This window comes from Bidens hawaiensis, unplaced genomic scaffold (genome assembly GCF_021521415.1).
Source record: "Bidens hawaiensis isolate Kalapana, Puna unplaced genomic scaffold, B.hawaiensis_p1.1 tig00000458_1, whole genome shotgun sequence".
NCBI classification, from domain to species: Eukaryota; Viridiplantae; Streptophyta; class Magnoliopsida; order Asterales; family Asteraceae; genus Bidens; species Bidens hawaiensis.
In genome coordinates, this window is record NW_027491030.1 from 4,370,847 (window position 1) to 4,383,986 (window position 13,140).

The 13,140-nt window shown below is 41.0% G+C and overlaps 1 pseudogene; it reads right to left on the reverse strand.

Moving 5' to 3' along the window:
* Positions 1-10,582: 10,582 nt before the first annotated feature.
* On the reverse strand, positions 10,583-11,499 carry LOC143627208 (putative mitochondrial protein AtMg00530 pseudogene; annotated as a pseudogene).
* Between the last annotated feature and the right edge of the window lie 1,641 nt (positions 11,500-13,140).

Here is a 13,140-nt window from a genome sequence, read left to right on the forward strand (position 1 = left end):
TTTTTATTTATCGACCCAAGTTATACCATATGGGAATATGACACGTGTTTTAAATGTGGTATGTGCCATCATGATATATGAATATAAGGTGTTATTGAGTTTTGATTTTGGAAGGAGTTTCGGGTGAATTTATATATTGTTTAGGGGCAGGGTTGAATATATACCATACTTAGTGCTAAGCAAATGAGAATTAAAAAAGAGTGTTATCTTTGTCATATAAAACATTCACTTTTTCTTTCAAACAGATTTAAGATTGAAATACTTTCACTTTAATCCCTTGGAAAGCTTGGGTTTTAGCCTTTTAGGCGCTAAACTTTTGAAAGTTGCAAAAAAATAAACACTATTTTTCGGAAAGAGATGTCGAAAAACTACTTTGTCGACCCAAGTCTATATCATATGGGTATATGGCACATGCTTACAAAAGTGGGATGAACTATCAGGATATAAGAATTAATAAGTTGATTATAGGGTGTTACTATATGTTGATTTTGCAACGACCAATAGGTTGAATTTACATATCATGGGCCGGGTCCGATCGGATTAAGCCAATGTAATGAACTATATTCAGTGCTAAGCAAATGAGAATGTAAATGGATTTAACTGTACTGAAAATCTATAAGTACCACTAAGCTGAAATATATTAACGGATCAAATTACAATGGGTGATGTATGCATAGTCAGGAAGAAAGTTTCTTTTACACCGATGTATCTTACTCGGCGTGTCCTTTATATGGATATAAGAGGCCAGGGAGCCATTCCATTGACTCGTACTGATGAGAATTTTACTCCACGGGAAATGGAACAAAAAGCTGCGGAATTGGCCTATTTCTTGCGTGTACCAATTGAAGTATTTTAATTTGAAGTTATTTTACCGAGAAATGAATGCTTTCTCAGCAGGAGGGCAAAAATGCAAGAATCCTCTTTTTCTAGAACATAACTTAATTGATGTTTCTTCAGAACATTCATTCGAGTTAAAGCAGACTATATGGAACAAGTATAAAAAAACTCTTTGGGGTATCTTTTATATGTATCGATATATACACAACTCAATTAAATAAAAAATGAATAAAAAATTGAAATATCTCATAAAAAACCATTTCAAAATAAGGAAATATCCCCCCTTTTGACTTGCTTTTTACTTGTTGGAATTGAGACTTTATATTCAGATAGATAATATCTTGTCATTTTTTCGACGCTTCTTTTTGTGCTCCTTAATGACCAAAAAATTGGATCTCTTATAATGATAACTAGCCAATTTCTTTCTGTCGTTTTTGCCACCCTTTTTTCATTTCACAAGATTCTTCAGAAAATTCCCTCAATTCTTCTATCCCTGACTACTCATAGTCAGTTAAATTTTTTAGAAATCTTAGCTATTTTTATATAATGATAGAAAAGGAGTTCTTTCGTATCAAAATATTAAAAATATTTATATTCATTATTGAAATTGAATATTGAATTTTAGATTGAATTTTCGGGGCATTCATCGAAAGGAGATATGTGCTTCGAATTTTACTTTCGAATTTTACTATAGGGAAACAATACTTTTTTATTCTTTATTATTTATTCATTCGAATTTTTCGTCTATTTCTGTCTTTTTTTCTAGATTCAAGGCCTAAGAAATCACAAATCAAAAATAGTGAATAGATTCATAGGTTCGATAACTTGTAATAGAACTGATGCGTGAGAGAAATATTAGATTACATAGAGTCGACGAATGAGATGGGTTCATTAACAATTCACAGATGAAAAAATGGCAAAAAAGAAAGCATTCACTCATCTTGTATATCTTGCATCTATAGTATTTTTGCCCTGGTGGATTTCTCTCTTATTTCAAAAAAGTCTGGAATCGTGGGTTACTTATTTGTGGAATCCTAGTCAATCCGAAACTTTTTTGAATGATATTGAAGAAAATAGTATTTTAGAAAAATTCATAGAATTAAAGGAACTCCTCTTCTTAGAAGAAATGATCAAGGAATACTCGGAGACACATCTACAAAACCTTCGTATAGGAATTCACAAAGAAACAATCCAATTAATCAAGATACACAATGAGGGTCGTATTCATACGATTTTGCACTTCTCGACAAATATAATATGTTTCATTATTCTAAGTGGTTATTCTATTTTGGGTAATAAAGAACTTGTTATTCTTAACTCTTGGGCTCAGGAATTCCTATATAACTTAAGTGACACAATAAAAGCTTTTTCTCTTCTTTTATTAACCGATTTATGTATTGGATTTCATTCACCCCATGGTTGGGAATTGATGATTGGCTTTGTCTACAAGGATTTTGGATTTGTTCATAATGATCAAATTATATCTTGCCTTGTTTCCAGTCATTCTAGATACAATTTTCAAATATTGGATTTTCCGTTATTTAAATCGCGTATCTCCGTCACTTGTAGTGATTTATCATTCAATGAATGACTAAAAAAATAGTCTACTTAATCCAATTATAATGTTTCTTACTTTGCAGTTGTACATAAGCAAAACATTGAAAATTGCTTTCTATTTCTACCCATCCCGGAGATTCATCTTATATTCCTATATATTAATCGAGTCAAATTATTCCAGTAAATAACAGAATCGTGGATAGGAAACTCCATTAGTGACCTACCCCAATTTATTGTAGAAATTTTCGGGATCAATGATTGGACCATGCAAACTAGAAATAATTTTTCTTGGATAAAGGAACAGATTACTCGATCTATTTCCGTATCGCTCATGATATATATAATAACTCGTACACCCATTTCAAATGCATATCCCATTTTTGCACAGCAGGGTTATGAAAATCCACGAGAAGCGACTGGACGTATTGTATGCGCCAATTGCCATTTAGCTAATAAACCGGTGGATATTGAGGTTCCGCAAGCGATACTTCTCGATACTGTATTTGAAGCAGTTGTTCGAATTCCTTATGATACGCAACTGAAACAAGTTCTTGCTAATGGTAAAAAAGGGGCTTTGAATGTAGGGGCTGTTCTTAATTTTCCTCTTTTCCTGTCCGAAATCAACGAGTTAATTATACTACCCTTCTTTGGTATATCCAATTCTAGTGAATTTTGTATCATAACACGAGTCTGGTTAAAAACTCCAACCTAACCCAACCCCAATTTTGTGCAAAAGATAAAGTTTGAAAAAACTAATATCTTTGCTAATGCTAAGTTTCATTGTAAACATTGTCAACAACGTAAAATAGGCTTAGTATACCTTACTTAGACCTAGTCTTCTCTTTCGATAGAAAATCCTCCATTGGGATTGGATTCTAATACTAATAAAAGTAATATACCAAGACCCTTCTAATCTAAAGAAAATTCCTCTACATTCTCTTACATCTGACTACTTGTGACTACTTGTTCTATTCTAAACCACTAATAAAAAAGAGACAAAAGGACATATTCATAAAAAAGGGAAATTCAATCTATTCTATAAAGATAATCAAATAGAAAGGATAATAAAAATCGATTTCAATTTCGACCAATTTATAATAACTTTATAATAACTAATAATTTTATAATAACTAATAAATAGAATTCAAAATTCGAAAAAAAAAATGAGAATTCTATTTAGAATCCCTTTTCTTTAGAGAGAATTCTCGGTAAGATTGAGATGAAAACAAGAGAATTTGGATAAGAGCAATAGTTAGCTAAAAAAAAGCAAAAGTTATGTACTAAAAATAGGATTCTAATCGATGAATCTTGAAAGGAACCACGCCCCGCAAAAGGAAACTAGATGGTTGGACCAAAAGGAAAGCAATTCTTACTTTAACTAAACAGTTATGAACGATTTCAAAATTTCAAGTTGAATTGACTAATCCGGTATATTTTCCACGTTTATAGGAGTGCATCTATGTTTCTGTTTTACGAATATGATATTTTTTGGGCATTTCTGATAATATCAAGTCTTATTCCTATTTTGGTATTTTTCATTTCGGGATTTTTAGCTCCGATTAGCAAAGGACCGGAGAAACTTTCTAGTTATGAATCAGGTATAGAACCAATAGGCGATGCTTGGTTACAATTTAGGATCCGCTATTATATGTTTGCTCTAGTTTTTGTTGTTTTTGATGTTGAAACGGTTTTTCTTTATCCCTAATTCTTACTAAGCGGTTCGGGTTTTCGGTCGGTTCCCGGGGTGATCCAAGACCTTTAGGTTGTAAAGCGGGAAGGGCGTTGCAGATGTCCGGGACGGACACGACTTCTTCTAACGCTAGAAGACCACTGGAAGACACCCGGGACCAGAGCATGTCGTGAAAGAAGCACACTGGGCGGGCGTGCTTCGACCGTGTCTCCGGGACACAGTTGGATGTAGATATCATGAACGCGAGGTGCAGGATACCAGGCCGAGAAAGCCGGGCAACCACTCCCCTATGTGCCAATCGCTAGTGCAGCCAGGGCCCCGGCGCCCAGCTCCGCTGGAGAGGCCTCGCCTGATCTGAGAAGTGCTAATTCGGTTTGGATAGACTTCATTCAAGAACGTCGCCGCCCCTAGAATCAATAAGAAAACAAGTGCTAAGTTTCAGATCAGTGAATAAACCGAAACGAAAGAAGAGACCTTTCTCGCTCGGCGCCTAAAGCGCACTATGCTCCGCTTCAACAAACGAGAGTTTTCGGTGGAACCGGTGAACCACGCGAGCCGCGTGGGACAGAGGGCTCGTAGTACCTGCTACCGCAGCTATGCGGTGGAAGGGAAGGAGCCTAAACTGACCTTTTTTCTTTGAAAAAGAAAAAAAGCAGTACAAGGAGATTAGACTCTCGGATGAGACTAAGTAGCTACCGACCATTCCAACGCGCCCTTGACCTATCTTGATTAAGACCGAAACCTATCTAATCGAAAGTGGGGGTCTAGTTTAAGCTGTCAAAGAAATGGCCTGGAAAGAATAACCACTAGTAGGGATATAGACGGAGTCTCGCTCAGTAAAGAGAGTTATTCGTAGAACAGGAGAAGAGCCTTGACTTTCTATTATATTAGTCCAGCACGCTAGCTGCAATCTTTCTAAAGCAAGAAGGGAAGGGAGAAAGTTTACTTTGAGAAAGAAAGGCCTTCTCTTCTATTTCGATTCTAATCGGTGCGTTATCGCTTTGATTTCTCGTTAGCTAGGCTTCAATAAGGACGTTTAGGCTTTACTAATATAAGATAGAAAAGAAAGGTTTCATCAGGGTGCGAAGGTTTGGAACCTTATACAAACAAAAAGCGTTTTCTTTCAAATGACAACTGCCTCTTCCTGCTGCAAAGCCTTGCACGAAACCAACCCCCCCCCCCCCGCCCGCTCAAGTACCAGTTGCTTCCCAGGTAGGCCCACTTAGGTTAGAGGGGCATTGTCCCTCAGTTCTTACCAACCCCCGGTGTGTAATCGACATGTTGTTAGCTTCAACTCGTTCGAATAAGAATCTGCAATTACCTCTGCTGTCAATTTGTTATTCATTCAGGGCGCTCGCCCGGTGCTCATTTCTCAAACCAGAACTCTGAACGTTAGGGAAGATAAGGGAGGATCACCTGAGCGAACTGACCGAAGGGACTTGACTTATCCGAACCGAACGATAGCGGCTTAAAGCTAAGAGCAGCGTCGCTGCTTGATCGGCGGGGAGGAGCATCTCAAAGTATGGGGCAAAGGATCAAAGGCTTTTACTTTGTCACCCGGGATCCACCACAGGTTGGGTTTGAGAGCCGTGTGATGGGTGACTATCCAGCACGGTTCGGAGAGCACTTTTAGTCTGCGCTGGTGAATGGAAGCCCCCCTATCAAGCAAGAAAGAAGCGGCTCTTCCCACGGCGGAGTCCGCATTGACTCTATTTATTATTATGGTAAATTAGTGTATCAAGATGTCAATCTTAGATCTTATTACGGTTCGATACGTCCACCTACTAGACTCACCTTTGGCTTTCGTCTCGGTAGGTGTATTATTCTACATTTTCCCAAAAGAACATTCATTCATTTCTTTCTTCCCCGTCGACCACGACGACAGAAACGACGCGAAAAAGCCAAACTCGGAAAGGGGAAGGGCCAGTGGTGGGCATTTGGTAAAGTCGGGCCGATCGGGTGTCTTCATTCAAGCGACGGTACAGAAGAAGAACGAAACGAAGTGAGAGGCCGGGGGGCAGGGAAAAGAGTCGAGTCGATCAGGCTCGACGACAGGGAGAAGCAAAACGAAATCAGGATTTGGCCGAAAAAGAAGCAACGTTATGGATACCATGACCGATCACCATCGACAAAGAAGGATCTTCTAAATCACTTCGGGTCAGCGGGGCCTTCAAGCATCCGAAATACGCCGGGCTTGTAAATGACATAGCCCTCCTAAATGACGACTCCTTCAGAAAAACGAAGTTATTCAAGTTCTTTTTCTCAAAGAAGTCAAAGAAGTCCCCCGACAGCCCGACGAGTCATCCACTTAAAAGGACCCTCCCTGCGGTGCGCCCTTCCTTGAATTATTCGGTCATGCAATACTTATTGAAGACAAAGAACCAAATGCATTTCGACCCGTCGTAGTTCTCAATCATTTCGTGGAACCGGGCGTGGTTGAACCATCTACCATGGGGGGAGCTCATGCACAGGGAAGAAGCTTAGATAAGAGAATACGTTTCGCTTTTTTTGTCGAAAGCTCGACCTGCGATAAAAAGTTTTTGGCCGAAGACAAAAAGTTGACCCACTTCATTCGCTGGTCGAATCATCCTCGCTTCGCGGGAACAACAAAAACCACCATCTTGCTCTTTCCTTTCTTCGGTGCTACCTTTTTCTTTCCAAGGGACGGGGTTGGGGTGTATAATAACCTTTTTTTTAGTATGCCCGGGAACAACTCCTACGAAAATTCAGGAAAAAATGTTGGAACCTCATGGCTAAGGATAAGGTAATGGAATTGATAGAGAAATTCATAGACCTAGGTGGGATAGGAGACTTGATAAAGGGAATAGAGATGATGATAGAGATCATACTGAGAAACAGAAGAATTCCGTACGGGTACAACTTTTATTTGAACGAAGTGAAAAAAATGCGATCTTTGTTGTCTAATAGAACAAAGACTAATACCTTAATTGAGTCGGTCAAGATCAAATCTGTTTATCAAAGTGCTTCCCCGATTGCTCAAGATATCTCTTTTCAACTGAGGAACAAAACAAGATCGTTTCGCTCCATTTTTAGTCAAATAGTGAAGGATATTCGATTAGTAATGAAAAAAGGGGCGGAGGGGATCCGTATATGTTGTTCAGGTCGATTAGAAGGTGCAGAAATAGCTAGAACTGAATGCGAAAATTATGGAAAAACATCTAGTAATGTATTTAACCAGAAAATAGATTATGCTCATGCGGAAGTATCTACTCGTTACGGAATCTCAGGTGTCAAAGTGTGGATTTCATATAGTAAAAAAGAAAGGGGACGTGCTATATCCGAAACGTACGAAATCTAGTAAATAGCGTAAAGGCAGATGTAGTAGGGGTTGCAAACCGGACGGTACACGACTTGGTTTTGGAAGATACGGCACTAAAAGTTGTAGAGCTGGTCGTCTTTCTTATCGAGCTATTGAAGCAGCGCGTCGAGCTAGATTTGGGCAATTCCATCGTACTATGAGCGGACAATTCCGAATAAATGGTAAGATATGGGTAAGAGTTCTCGCAGATTTCCCTATTACCGGGAAACCTACAGAAGTCAGAATGGGAAGAGGAAAAGGAAATCCTACGGGTTGGATTGCTCCTGTGTCCACAGGACAAATCCCTTTTGAAATGGATGATGTGAGTTTGTCAAATGCTCGGCAAGCCGCTACATTAGCGGCGCATAAACTATGTTCGTCAACCAAGTTTGTTCAGTGGTCGTAACGTAATTAGTTAGTGGGGAAAAAGTGGGCCGGGATTCAAAGAATTAGGCGAAGTGTTTGTTCCTGAACGACGGAAGTGGAAAGACACTAAGGGAGAGGGATATACTCCTTTATTTTTGTAATCGCCGAAATTGTACGACGAACCTTCTTGTTCCAGGCGTACTACCCTGATACGTTAAGGTTTAATTCTCCAGGCCCGGTTTATAAAGTGATAGTAGTCAGAATAAATCAGAAAGATAAGAGCTAAGATTCAGGAAAGGAAGCTTTATGGGAGAAAGGATAAAAAGTATGTATGTATCTGTCCATTCCTTCCTCCAACAGATGCAGGTGAATTAGCTGCCTTTATCTTATTCTTCGTTCGTCTAAATAGATAATCGATGTCCTTCGCTCCATCTGCAGTTATCGGTGTAATAAAGCAAGGGGAGAGGAGCATATAATTCAGATTGCTTCATGAATGTATAAGACTTAAGAGCAAGCTAGGAGAAGCGCTTAATCCCGTCGCTTCGTCGCTCAGTCCGTTGCTTCTTCCTTTCCGGCTCTTTAGACCAATACCAATTCCAGGTGCATATTCCATTCGTGCATCTGCAGATTCCTTTTCTTTCTACTTGCTCTGTTCCAGAGCAGTCCTGACTATGATGTAGTATAGGGAATTCTAATAAAACAGAAAGAGGAGAAAGCGCCATAGTGAGAAAGATAACCGCTATGTAGCCAAGTCAAAGTACTAGAAAGAGCACTATACAGATTGCTGACACTTCTTGTTACTTGACCAAATCACAACAAACAAGAAATACTAGGAGTCACATGACATTTTTCTAACTAAAGCCAAGCTAAGCTAACGGGAGGGAAAGGCCCCGAAGCAAGGAGAAAGATCGTTCTCGTAAAACAGTACTGGTTCAAGGACTTGGTAGCGAGGGTGTCACTTGTATATTCTCTCCGCAAGGGGAAAGAAAGTGTGCCGCCAAGTCTTGCTCTGGCTTACCAAAAATCATAGGAGTGGTAGCACAACGGCTGACAAGCAAGAAAGGGCACTCCCAGCATGAGGTTACCAATAGGTTAGCGAAAGACTGTTCAAGCCATTTTTATGAGAACAGAACAATTGACAAGGTTTGCGGTGGAGTGAAATGAAATTCATGTCTTAGGTGGAACCTCTATTCCATGCCATGTCGGAGTAAGGAAGCACGGGCTTCTCATTTCATTGATTCGCTTTTGTTTTGCTCCATCACTCCTTGAAGAAGAGCGAAGAGCTGATCTTTCCTAATCCATTCGAAGCAGTCCGTAGCCATAGAGAAACGAACCCACTACTTGGGTTACAAAGTGGAACGATCCACTTCGCGCTTTCTCCTGTACCATATTCTTGCTTGTTATTCTTCAGGAATCCGCTCTAAAGACCCGAAACCGATGAAGGGCTGGTTCTGCGTGGGTTGGATAGCTCACCGGTCATGGGAGAGACTCCTTGGACATTTGGCATGGGTTCCGATCAACGAGGAGGGAAAAAGTGATCTCTCATCGGCTTGGAAGAGATTGTGGGACAATCTATGGGGCTACGGAATCAAAATAGACTCACTTCTGCAAGGAAGAGTAAAAAAGCAAAAGAGGGTTTAGTTACTTAGCTGTACTTAGAGGGAAACCCTAGAGGGTTGGGAGAATGGTTGAGGGTCCAGAGTACCTGATAGCCCCGCTAGGCCGGGCAAGGGAAGAAGGTATCAGACCTATGTAGTTCTAGACCCCTTTTGTGAAACCAGTTCCTGTACTCTTGTTGACTGAAGTAAAGTAGTCCGGTGGACGGGACCCGCCTCACCACTCCCATCTATGAACGAGAACCCGCTCTTTCTCTTTGACACAGAAAAGAGTCTATCTAATCAAGGTATACCAGGTCTAGTAGGAGGCAAATCTCCTATTGTTCTTACAGAATATGCTCTTCTTGTTCGAGAATCAGCTTTGCATGAACTTGTTCCTTCTAGCTTCTTTGTTTTGAGCTGTGGTACCTAACCCGAAGTAGGGAACAGCGAGCATCAAGCGTCAGGCATCGGTAAAAGAGGTTGGCATCGACTAAGTGACCCTAGCCTCGTGCGAGGTATACAAAGGCAAGGAGTCAGAAGCTGGTATCAGAACGTGAACTCTGAGAATAGGGGTATACAAGTGAACCACCTAGAATCGATCCATGACCGCTAAACTAAAGAAAGGAGTCCTTTACCAAGTAAGCTAGGCAACCTTACCCGCCTCAACCGATCTTAGCTCGGACATGCCAACAGCCAATACTTACTCTTTTCCCTGGGACAGCTAATAAAAACTAATACGGCCCCTTCTCAAAGAGACTGCCCTTAGGACTCTATTAAGTGAAGTCATTTAACAGCGGATAGACACAAGTTATTACAACCCTCACACGAGGGCCAAAAAGAAAGCTTTCGTTAAGATAATTCGCCCATACAATAGAACAAGGAAAGCAATCAACGCTATGGCTACTTTAGGACAATTCTCGCCTTAGGGACCCCTACCGTGACAACAGCTACTACGCATCCCACATCAGATAATGCTATCGACGAAACAACCCTTTATCCAATCCAGCCGATTCCGAATCGACCAATTCCGGGATCTTTTGCAGCGAAGGCCTGTCATCGAATTCTTCAAACCTGGGGCATGTCGATCCTGAATGAAACTAAAGATCATTGATCCTACTATCAAGAAATCCGTCATACAAAAGCCTAACTCTGGCTATCGAATTCTTCAAACCTGGGGCATGTCGATCCTGAATTCTACAAAGCCCCGTACCTCATTAAGATCATATTGGCATACTCTCCCAAAAAAGAAAGAGCAGACCCCATTGAAGACGAGAGTGAGGTACAACAAGGCCATTTCTGTCCACCGTCCTTCTCACGGAGCCGTACGTGGACGTTACCGCTCATACAGCTCCCAGCCAGCAAGCAGTTAGCCCCCCTCTACAAGGAATGGAAGTGTGGGTGAATCGACATCAAATAGAGGAATTCGCTTTTTCTTTTCAGCAATAACATGAGAAGAGCATCCCTTTCACAAAAACCTACAGACCCCCTATCCTGTTCAGCACCTTGTGATCTTCTCAAAGATCATTATGAGCCCTCTCCTATCATTTTTCTTTCGAAAAAAATTTCGTGGTGGATCAGGACGAGAATGAATCCGGTAATCCAGGACATACTCATCCTGGAGCTTATGCTCTCCTCTGGGGAGGGGGTTTTTCTAGAGAGAGGTAAGTCGAGGGTAGCCTCCCGCTTGACCGATTTATCGGAGTCGGAGGAAGATCTCTCATCCGATCATCCTGAACACGAAAGGGCTGCTCTCGATGTGAGATCAGCAGCAAAAGAAAGAAGAAAAGGGCCATGATCCTATGTTCATTTTCGCCCTGCTCTGATGATGCGCTCCTTGTTCGCGGAGCTACATACCGGAAAAAGAAAAGGATCTCTCTATTACTTTGAGAGGAGAATCGTTTGTTTTTTCGACGGACTACGTGGGAAATACGAGATCTAGGCAAGCCGCTACCTGTTCTCCCCTTGCCCTTGAATGATAGAAGAACTACTTATCTTCTCTTAGGTAGCGGTCGGTCGGTTCGCATCTATGGTCAATCAAAAGGTCCGCGGACCCATTCTTCTATACGATAAATCGCCATCTCGTAGCACCACCACGACACCGATTCCCCGACAAAACCCCCGATTTCCCGAGAGTTAGATAGTCGATAGTAGTAAAAGCTCTAAGGCCGCTATTCCTGACAAGGAATAGAGTAAGGCCTTTACCGATCTTGAGTTAATGAGTTAAGGAGTTTTTTTATAAACAACTTATCTGAAAGAAGGCTTTGCAATAAACGAATTCTTTGATTTGAAAAGCTCCTTTCCTAATCGACCTTCCGCCTTCCGTTATTTGATCTTTTTTTGGATCTTCTTATCTTATTAAGTAGCTAAATGAAGTATCATCAATTGAGAAATGACAATAAGTGATGTGAGAAATGACAATAAGTGATGTTCGATATCGCTTCTGTGCGCAGAGTATCGAAAGGAACCTCTCGGAAAAGTTCCGGCCTCGGCAGCCCTCCTTTCTTATCTATTTTCATATATAATATAAAGAGAATAGAAAGCGTACTGACTCTGACTGCTATCTACGATGCGATCAGGGGGAATAGCGCAAGGGCTTAAGTCATCGATTCAAATCCTATCTTTTTTTCTGTATGCCGCTCCGCAAGCTAGGAGCGAGAAAACAAAGTGGGCTGTGGTGATGTCAGAATTTGCACCTATTTGTATCTATTTAGTGATCAGTCCGCTAGTTTCTTTGATCCCACTCGGTGTTCCTTTTCCATTTGCTTCCAATAGTTCGACCTATCCAGAAAAATTGTCGGCCTACGAATGTGGTTTCGAACCTTTCGGTGATGCCAGAAGTCGTTTTGATATACGATTTTATCTTGTTCCGATTTTATTTATTATCCCTGATCTGGAAGTCACCTTTTCCTTTCCTTGGGCAGTACCTTCCAACAAGATTGATCCCTTTGGATCTTGGTCCATGATGGCCTTTTTATTGATTTTGACGATTGGATCTCTCTATGAATGGAAAAGGGGTGCTTCGGATCGGGAGTAACCACTAGTGATAGGGCAAAAATCGGGGGGAAGGACAAAAGTCAAGAGTGCGATGCCTACATTAAATCAATTGATTCGTCATGGTAGAGAAGAAAAACGGCGCACGGACCGTACTCGAGCTTCGGATCAATGTCCCCAGAAGCAAGGAGTATGCCCGCATGTACCAACGAGAACACCGAAAAAACCTAATTCAGCTCCACGTAAGATAGCCAAAGTACGGTTGAGCAATCGACATGATATATTTGCTCACATTCCGGGCGAAGGTCATAATTCGCAGGAACATTCTATAGTCTTAATAAGAGGAGGTAGAGTGAAAGATTCGCCAGGTGTGAAATCCCATTGTATTCGAGGAGTCAAGGATTTCTTGGGAATTCCGGATCGAAGAAAAGGGAGATCAAAATATGATGCAGAAAAACCAAAATCGAGATGAATGGAAGATGCCTCTGTCACTCTTTTTTCTCCAATTTTCAGTACGAAGTTACTGGCTCTAAGAAGGCAATTGCGCCTTAGCCCATAGACTAATACGGAGACTACTATACAGGGGAAATCTCTTACTCGACTAGAGCGGATCCCGAGACTTCACCCGTTCCTTTAAACTGTTGGGCACTACATTCTATAACGAGAATCACAAGGCCGGTCAACAAGGAACAACCTGGCAGAGTGTCCTGAGATAACAAGGCAAAAGTGAGAACGCCCAGTGACGAGAGTGGCGACATACGAGGATCGAACCTCGACCAACG